Source organism: Ixodes scapularis, unplaced genomic scaffold (genome assembly GCF_016920785.2).
Source record: "Ixodes scapularis isolate PalLabHiFi unplaced genomic scaffold, ASM1692078v2 PGA_scaffold13__105_contigs__length_92229423, whole genome shotgun sequence".
In the NCBI taxonomy this organism is placed as follows: domain Eukaryota; kingdom Metazoa; phylum Arthropoda; class Arachnida; order Ixodida; family Ixodidae; genus Ixodes; species Ixodes scapularis.
The window spans coordinates 52,887,688-52,895,621 of record NW_024609839.1 but is presented as its reverse complement, the minus strand read 5'-3'; the positions used below and the strand labels follow the sequence as shown (position 1 = coordinate 52,895,621).

At 47.6% G+C, this 7,934-nt stretch overlaps 1 non-coding gene across 1 annotated transcript; it reads left to right on the top strand.

Moving 5' to 3' along the window:
- The first annotated feature begins 3,769 nt into the window (after positions 1 to 3,769).
- LOC115320835 lies at positions 3,770 to 7,662 on the top strand. The gene is made up of 2 exons (XR_005714809.3): positions 3,770 to 4,362; positions 4,672 to 7,662. It is a non-coding gene; the product is annotated as an uncharacterized LOC115320835 (transcript).
- The last annotated feature ends 272 nt before the right edge of the window (positions 7,663 to 7,934 follow it).

Genomic DNA, 7,934 nt, shown 5'->3' with positions numbered 1-7,934 from the left:
TTTCCTGCTAAATAACGTTTTACTTAATCTTCACACTCATCATAGATAAATAAGACGGGCGGTTGGCAGGGTGAGCGGGGGAAATTTCTGGATCAAGAACACGTCCGCCGTTGATCCTGCCAAGTTTGTTGACCTCATATTTCACGGGAAGGGAGTACCCTTTGAAATTTCACCATGGTAAAATCCACCGCCTTAAAACAGATACAATTTGTGAAGGTTATAGCTTTTTAAGTGGAGGCGTCAATTTTTGAGACTCGTTTAACACGGCTGAAATATTTGGTGGACTCTCTGCCCATGTTACACGAAACACTTCAGTGTCCCAAACGCCGGGCTGTACAATTGTACAGCCCGGCGTTTCTTCTTGGAGGGACGCTGAAGTGTTTCGTGTAACAAGTGTTACATGTTACACGAAGCTGCCGCGAGAAGCGTTAACGCTTCTAGCGGCAGCAGGCTTGTCAACAAAGCACAAAACTACGGTCTCTCCCGAAATCTCACCGATCCGATCACGACTTCGGGAAGGCAGCTGCTTTTTCATCCTTTACCAAAAGCGGAGACAAACGCCAGGTGGTGCGAAAACGATCACGTCCAACCTCTACCATGTACGTGACTCCTCCGCATACGTGACCGGAGCAAGGCGCTCACATTGCGCAAGGGAGCGACACAGATGTCCGCACTCTACACTCCCACTTACCCTTACGCTGACAGTGCGGTGGAAGCTACGTGCTCGTTGAACCAGACATACGTTTATCGTTCGCACACGTGATATCCTTCCGCCATTACCAGGGCCGACTTTAAGAGGGAGGGGGGGGGGGGGGGGGGGGGGGAGAGGGGTGACGGTTTTCACTAGTGCTCCCAGGGGCAACATAAGGTTTAGGTTTTGGTGAAATGGCACTTTAAGAACGACAACATAGATCTTTGCAACTTTTCGCTTGTGACATCACATCTGTCTGTAACGTGAAATCTCTCTGCAAACCCTCCCTAGCCACACACCATCAATCCGACTTTGGCGCGTTCCCACATGAAGAGAGCGTTGTCAGGTGATGAAAGAAAGGCGGTTGGTTGGTTCAATGAACACGTAGCATTCACAGCACTGTCATCTTAGGGCTGAACAGAGCGTACCCAGGCCCTGGCGACGCGTAGGGTGAGGGGGGCGGGGAGGGGGGGGGGGGGGGGGGGGGGGTCACCGCAGGTGCAGCCGGCACTTTTCGAATCGATTCTCCCAAAAAGCGGATTGGTGTCCTCCCACGCGCAAAGCCGTGCTTTAGGATTTTTTTTTTGTCAAGCTGCGGTTCGATGTTGACATTGTGGCTTAACCGAAAACTGATACTGTCTTCGGGATCCGCGTGCGATCGATAAGTTGAGCTTTCAAAAGCAGTCCTCGATTTGCGGTGTGCTTTTTGCGCGTATGAGTCCTGGGATATATTTTTGGATTTGGAGTTCCATTGGGAGTAGCCCTATTCGGCATCACACTGGTGTTACACTTTGCTTGGATTACTTTTTTTTAAGCCGCTCGAAACTATACACAAATTCAACGAGCACGCTTCGATAGGAGCCCTTTTCGCAAAGCGAACCATCTGCGCATGCGCCGTTTTGCAGCTGACGTCACAGTAATGGATTGACGTTAGGACGTGTGAGTTGATGTGGAGTTCGAGTTGAATCGAGTTCTGATGATTTTCGTTTTATTTTACATTATCTCGCTAGTGTTTCTTGGTAACCGACAGCGCTGCGTCCTGCCGGTTACCTTTTACTTTGTCCTCGTCTTTGCGGTGTTCTGTTCTTAATTATGTCTACATACCAACTAGCCTAAACTTCTACGTTAATCAACTATTGTTTCTCGCCTTTTTTCTTTTCGAATGCGTCCGCTTTTAGTCTAAATTTTAACCCATTCTTCGTGATGTTTAAAGCTTGAGATAGGTAGTTGTCCACCGCGTAACTTTGTTTTTGATTCCATTTCTTCTACTCTTGTTTAGCCAAAATCTCGATAGAACGCCCACCCATCTGAAAAAATTAAAATAAGCAAATATTGTCACGAATGACAATTGATGAGGCGACAAAAACTGAAACCAACTAAACGTTTAATGGGGCAAACTTGTGCTCAAGACAAAATAGAAAAAGGCTAGCGGCGCAAGCGTCGATGGCGGCGTAAGAGCAGGATCAAGCGCTGAGGCGAGACTGACTCCGGCTCGCCATGCGGAGCCCCTTTTGTACACCCGTGGGCATCTGGAACAATCGGGGTAGAAGGTTCGGCGCGTAGAACATTCGGACCTCGAACCAGCAACAGGGTTCTTCAATTTACCATAACGCGACATTTATAAAAATAACAAGAAAGTGCGTCCGCTACAAGGTATCGAACCTCGGACCGTTTGCGTCGGAGCCAAGCGGGCCGCCGACTTCGCTAGCTGAGCACGCGGCATTACTCCCCCCTTTAAAAGTGCATCGCCCGGATGCAACGTGCCAGGAAACAAAACCGAAAAATAGACAAAACGAAAACGGTCCCGTCGAGCGTATGGTATACGGAAAGACAGTTCACAGTACTATGGAGCGTAGTTCCGCTTGAGCCACACGACGTTGACGACTTCCGGTCGTGGATGGCAGTGTGAAGTCCGTGTTCAGTCGGGCATCCCCTCGTATTTAACAGCTTCTCACTGAGACCGCGGCGGCAAATGGGTGTCTACACCTAAACCCTGCAGGTTGAAGGTGAACGTCCCCACGACGTTGGGCGTTGACGCGTCGTTGGTCTTGTAATCGGAGCCTGACAAGCGTCGGACTTCCTTGGCTCGTTGAGTGATGATCTGGGTTTCACCGCTGTCGTCGCCATCAGGTTTGTGGGACAGCGTTGCGTCCAGCATCGTCGCTAGTTTGCGACCATGGACCGGCTGGAATGGTGTGACTCCTGTGGTCTCTTGCACAGCCGTGTTGGAGGCAAACGTGATGTAGGGTAACACCTCGTCCCACGTCTTGTGCTCTACGTTGAAATACATGGAGATCATGTCGGCGATAGTTTTGTTCAGCCATTCTGTTAGTGCATTTGTCTGCGGATGGTGCGCAGTGGTTCGACGGTGGCTGGTGCACTTGCGTCAGCTGGGCCATGAACAATGATCCACGGTCTGCAAGTATGGGACTTCGGGGCGGCGTACCGGAGGACGATTGACTCGATGAAAAACTTGGCGAGTTCAACAGCCGTACCTAATGGAAGGGCTCTCGTCTCGGCGTACCGTGTGAGATAATCGGTTGCGTCGCCCATCGGCTTTTTTGCGTCGATGGCGGGAACGGTCCAAGTAAATCCATTACGATTTGCTGAAATGGGGCAGATGGCGGCGCAATAGGTTAAGAAGACCTGCCGGTCTCGTCGTTGACACTCGTGGCAAGATTGGGTGTAGTGATGAACTGTCTTCGCAAGCTTGGGCCACTCGTACTTCTCACGTATCCTGGCAAGAGTACTGCCATAGCCAAGGTGTCCCGCTGTCGGGTCATCATACAAGCTTGAAATACCTCTTCACCAAAGACTGGAAAAGGATCACCAACAGCCGCAACGCGTTTTTGTCGCTGAAGTTCTCCTTGTAGCAGAGGATGTCGAATACAGAAGGTTGGTAGTGTTCGCACGAAAACGCGGAGAACCGCACTTCCTTGTCCCTCTAGGTGCTCGATGAGTCCTTACAGTTAAGAATCATCTCTTCGGAATGCTGCCATATCACTTACATCTAGTGCACCGAGGAAATACTAGTCGTCATTGTCTTCAGTGCAGGCACGACCGGCCTCGACCAACACCTCCTAGACTATTTCAAGGCCCCCGCAACGTTCCCTTTCCACAACACGACGTCATCACTGTGAGATCGGTCCAAATCCGAGAACAACGGGCTTGGCTTGGAACGACTTACGGCTTTTGTATAATGTGTGGCCCGGCGCAAATAGTTAGAAAACGTTTCAAAAAGCTATTCTTATAAAACGTGAATAATTGAACTAGTAACAACAAAAAATTCTTTTCGACGCTTTTAAGTACGAAATATTTTACATGCCTACATTTTTGCTACGTAAGAAACTTAATTCCGTTGACGTGTGGAGCGCAGTATCGTGGAAGGCACGAATTTTGGTGGCGCGTACTGCCACATCTGGCAACCATAAACAGTAGTAACGGCGCATTTGTTTCTGGCCGCTGGCGTTGATGTGCTGCTTTCTGTTTTGTTCTTGTTTGTTCTCGGGTTACGCGACATGCCTGGCTGCTGTTGTGCGCCGAACTGTAACTCAAACTATGTGAGTGGGCCGAAAGTGCGGGTTTACCGCTTTCCTTCTGATGCGGAACGAAGAACGGCTTGGACAAAAGCAATACCTCGCGAAGACTTCGCGCCAACGAAGTACAGCGTGGTGAGTAATTCCTCTTCCGCTGTTTAATTTTCGTGGTTGTTGCGTGTTCCCTTGCTGTTCGGGGTATTGCAATGATTCTTGACCTTACCAGCTAGGATGTCTTCGTTTTCTTCCTTGACGCGGGGAATAGTTTTCAAGCTCTCGCGTATAGTTCCGAACGGATTACGAGGACTTACAGAAAGTAGTTTTGTGTCTATACAAGTGCGCATTAGAATTATTGCGACGTGTAACTTACCGCTTCCCATTTTATTGTCTTGGTATTGTGCGCGAATCGCCTGTCCTATATTGAGATTTTTGCACTTCCTACAGGTCTGTGAAAAGCACGTTTCTCCGGGTGACTTCGCCACTACTACAACGTACACGGACGAAAAAACTGGACGAGTGCTTGAAGTTCCTCTTCAATTACGGCGGCTGAAGCCATGCGCTACTCCTAGCATCTTCCCCAACTGCCCTGCATACCTGTCCCGCAACACACCTGCTGCCCGCGAAGGTCCTGAAGAAAAGCGCGCTCGGCTTGAAGCGGAGGCCCTGCAGCAAGCACTGGCGCGCTCCACCGAAGCTTATGAAGACGAACAGAGAAATAATTCCGTTAGCAGCTTTGACGAACTCGTGGCTGCTCTCAAGGAATTCCAGGTGGCCGATTTCTGGACAAAGCTGGTCACTGACAAGCAAGTGCTTTTTTTGAACTTTGCTCCTCGAGATGCACCAGTTGTGCGCTATTCAGTGACGGTCTCTGCAGATCTTTCATTGAAAGCGTTTTTTGGGGACCTGCAGCTCGACAAGGTTGGTCTTCTCATTTTTCCAATGTGTGTGTCCGACATTAGGGAGCTAGAGAAAGCTTTAGAGGTTGTGCATGGTTTTGCCAAGAACTCCTCTAACGATCAGCAGCGACTAGAAATTGTCTTAAAGAAGACAGTGGCAATCCTAGAGGAGCTGTCATCAGAAAATTTCCCTCATGAGTGGCAAATGGAAATTGTGAACTTCTTAATGCAGCAGGTACACATGCTTCTAAGCAAGTCTCCGAATTACCCTGCAGACCTGCTTGTGTTTTCAAGCCTCGTGTTTAGAATATCCCCACACGCTTATAGGTTCATCCGGAGCACGTCAAAGCTCAAACTGCCCCATCCTGACACTATTAGGCGTGTTTGTGCGTCTTACGTTGTCAACCCTTGTACAGAGCAACAAAGTACCTTATTTCTCTCATATGCAAAAAGACTTGTAGCTGCAATGAACGAGCATGAGAAGACTGTAACGCTCGTCATGGACGAGATTCACCTTCAGCCATACCTCGACTATAAGGGTGGAACCGTAGTGGGAATGGCCGCAAACAGTACAATTGCTGCAAAGACAGCATATGTGTTCATGATCCAAAGCCTTTTGTCAGCGAGCAAAGATGTTGTGCATATTCTGCCAGTAGCACAGATAGATGCAAAACAGTTGCATGAATTTCTTCGTCAGCTGATAAATGAGCTCGAGAAAACTGGACTTCGAATTATTGCAGTAGTTTCAGACAATAACTCCATCAATGGCAAAGCTATGTCATTTTTTTCCCAACCTCCGAAGGTTAACACTGTGTACCAACATCCTTCGGACCAATCAAGGTCCCTGTTTTTTATTTTGGATACTGTTCACGTGCTCAAGTGTGTACGGAATAACTGGCTCAACCAGCGAAACAGCAGCAAGTGCATGTTTTTTCCCGATATTAATGCTGCTGGTGATCAACCACATGTGCTGACAGCTTCGTTTAATGCCTTGGTAGAGCTTCATGAGAGAGAGAGAAATGAGCTAGTGCGACTTGCGCCAACTTTATGCTTGAAAGCACTCAAACCTTCGAGTTTGGAGCGACAGAATGTCAAGCTTGTCCTGAAGATCTTTAACATTCTTACTGTTGCAGCACTTAGAAGCACCAAGGCTGCAACACTGCAGCATGCCAAAGGCACAGCTGAATTTATTAACATTATCGTTATGTGGTGGTGCATAGTAAATGTGAAAACGCCAAACAAGGGTCGGCGTCTTCGGGACAAGCTTCAGGAACCCATAACGGTAATGTCTTGCCCCCAAATTGATTTCCTGAACAAAGTAGTCAAGTGGCTAGACTACTGGAAAAGCCTGAAGCATGATGCAGGCCACCTCACGAATGAGACACACAATGCACTTCGTCACACATCGCTTGCTTTAGTTCAGGTGTCGCGTTACTGCATTGAAGAACTCGGCTTCAAGTATGTCCTTCTTGGTAAATTTCAGTCTGACTGCCTTGAAGATAGGTTTGGACGGTACCGACAATTGAGCGGCGCACAGTACCACATCTCGATCCGCCAGATATACGAGTCGGAACACAAACTCAGATTGCAGAAGGTTCTTGAGCTTCCCGAGTTCGACGACATCTCGCTATGTGCCCGCACTGATGCGGTGAATGCTGCCGTGAACCAGTTTGATGTTGAAGTGACAGCAGTTGACGTAGAAAAAAAAAGAACACATGCTCCCAGCTATTACATACGTGCCTGGGTACTGTGCGCATGCTGCGCTGAAAAAGCTGATGTGCCCATTCTGTAAAGAGAACCTTGTGGTTGACAACCGTTCTCTTGAAATTGAGGCAGAAGAGCTCATTGCTGGTGTAACAAGAGGTGAACTAAAGTTCCCGCAGGCCGTGGTGGTAAATGCCGTGCTGGCAATGAATATTGTGCTGGAAAAACTGAGCAGCGAAAGGTACGCGTTAAAATTTTATTCTTGTGAAAAGCAAAAAGATTTGCTTGTGTCCCTGACAACACCCCTTGTTGAGTATAACGAAGATCTGGACGTCTGTGAAAACGGCCATTTACCTCACGTGGTGATGGGTTATGTACTAAGTGCGGCTGCCAACACTTTGTTGAATAACTTGTGCAAACGAGAAAACAACATGCTTGCTGAAGCCAAAGCTGCAAAACGGAAACTGAAGACGCTTCAGGCATAAGCGCATAACGTCTGCTATCATTTCGACTGCTGCCTGGAAATTATTGTCACATAAGTGTTTTTTTCGTGTGTGTGTGCTCCGACTTATTTCTGTTTCTTGTTCTTCAATTTGTGCAAACAATGTTTTTGGGGACATTGCTGTATGTTGTTTAGAACTTCGAGGATTTCCTTATTGCTTTGTTCTGTTGGAAATGTTGATGTAATAATATTTTTGTTTGAAACTTCGGTTATGAATGTGCTATCAGTTCATTTGTGGAAGCTATTCCCGAGAAATTGTATTTTTTCCACAAACCCAAGTTCTTCCTGCTTATTCCTGCAAAATAAAGAGTGAAATTCTGTACCCCCGAAAAACAGTTGTGATGTTTTAATAATGGCTGTGAAAATCGGGGCGCCAGGACTCTTGCTTTTAATTGTGTTATTTAATATGTTCGCAAATCGTGCGCGAGTCCTGGACTCCTTAAATGTTCGTAGATATAGGCGACATGGAAGTGAGAATTCGAAGAATAAATACAAAACACGACTTGAAACGTCCATCGAGCGCCACTCTGTTTCGTGTGCGTTTCTTCTACGTCCTTGTTTTGCGCTTTTAACCTTTTAAATAATCATGAACCAACTAGCTCGAA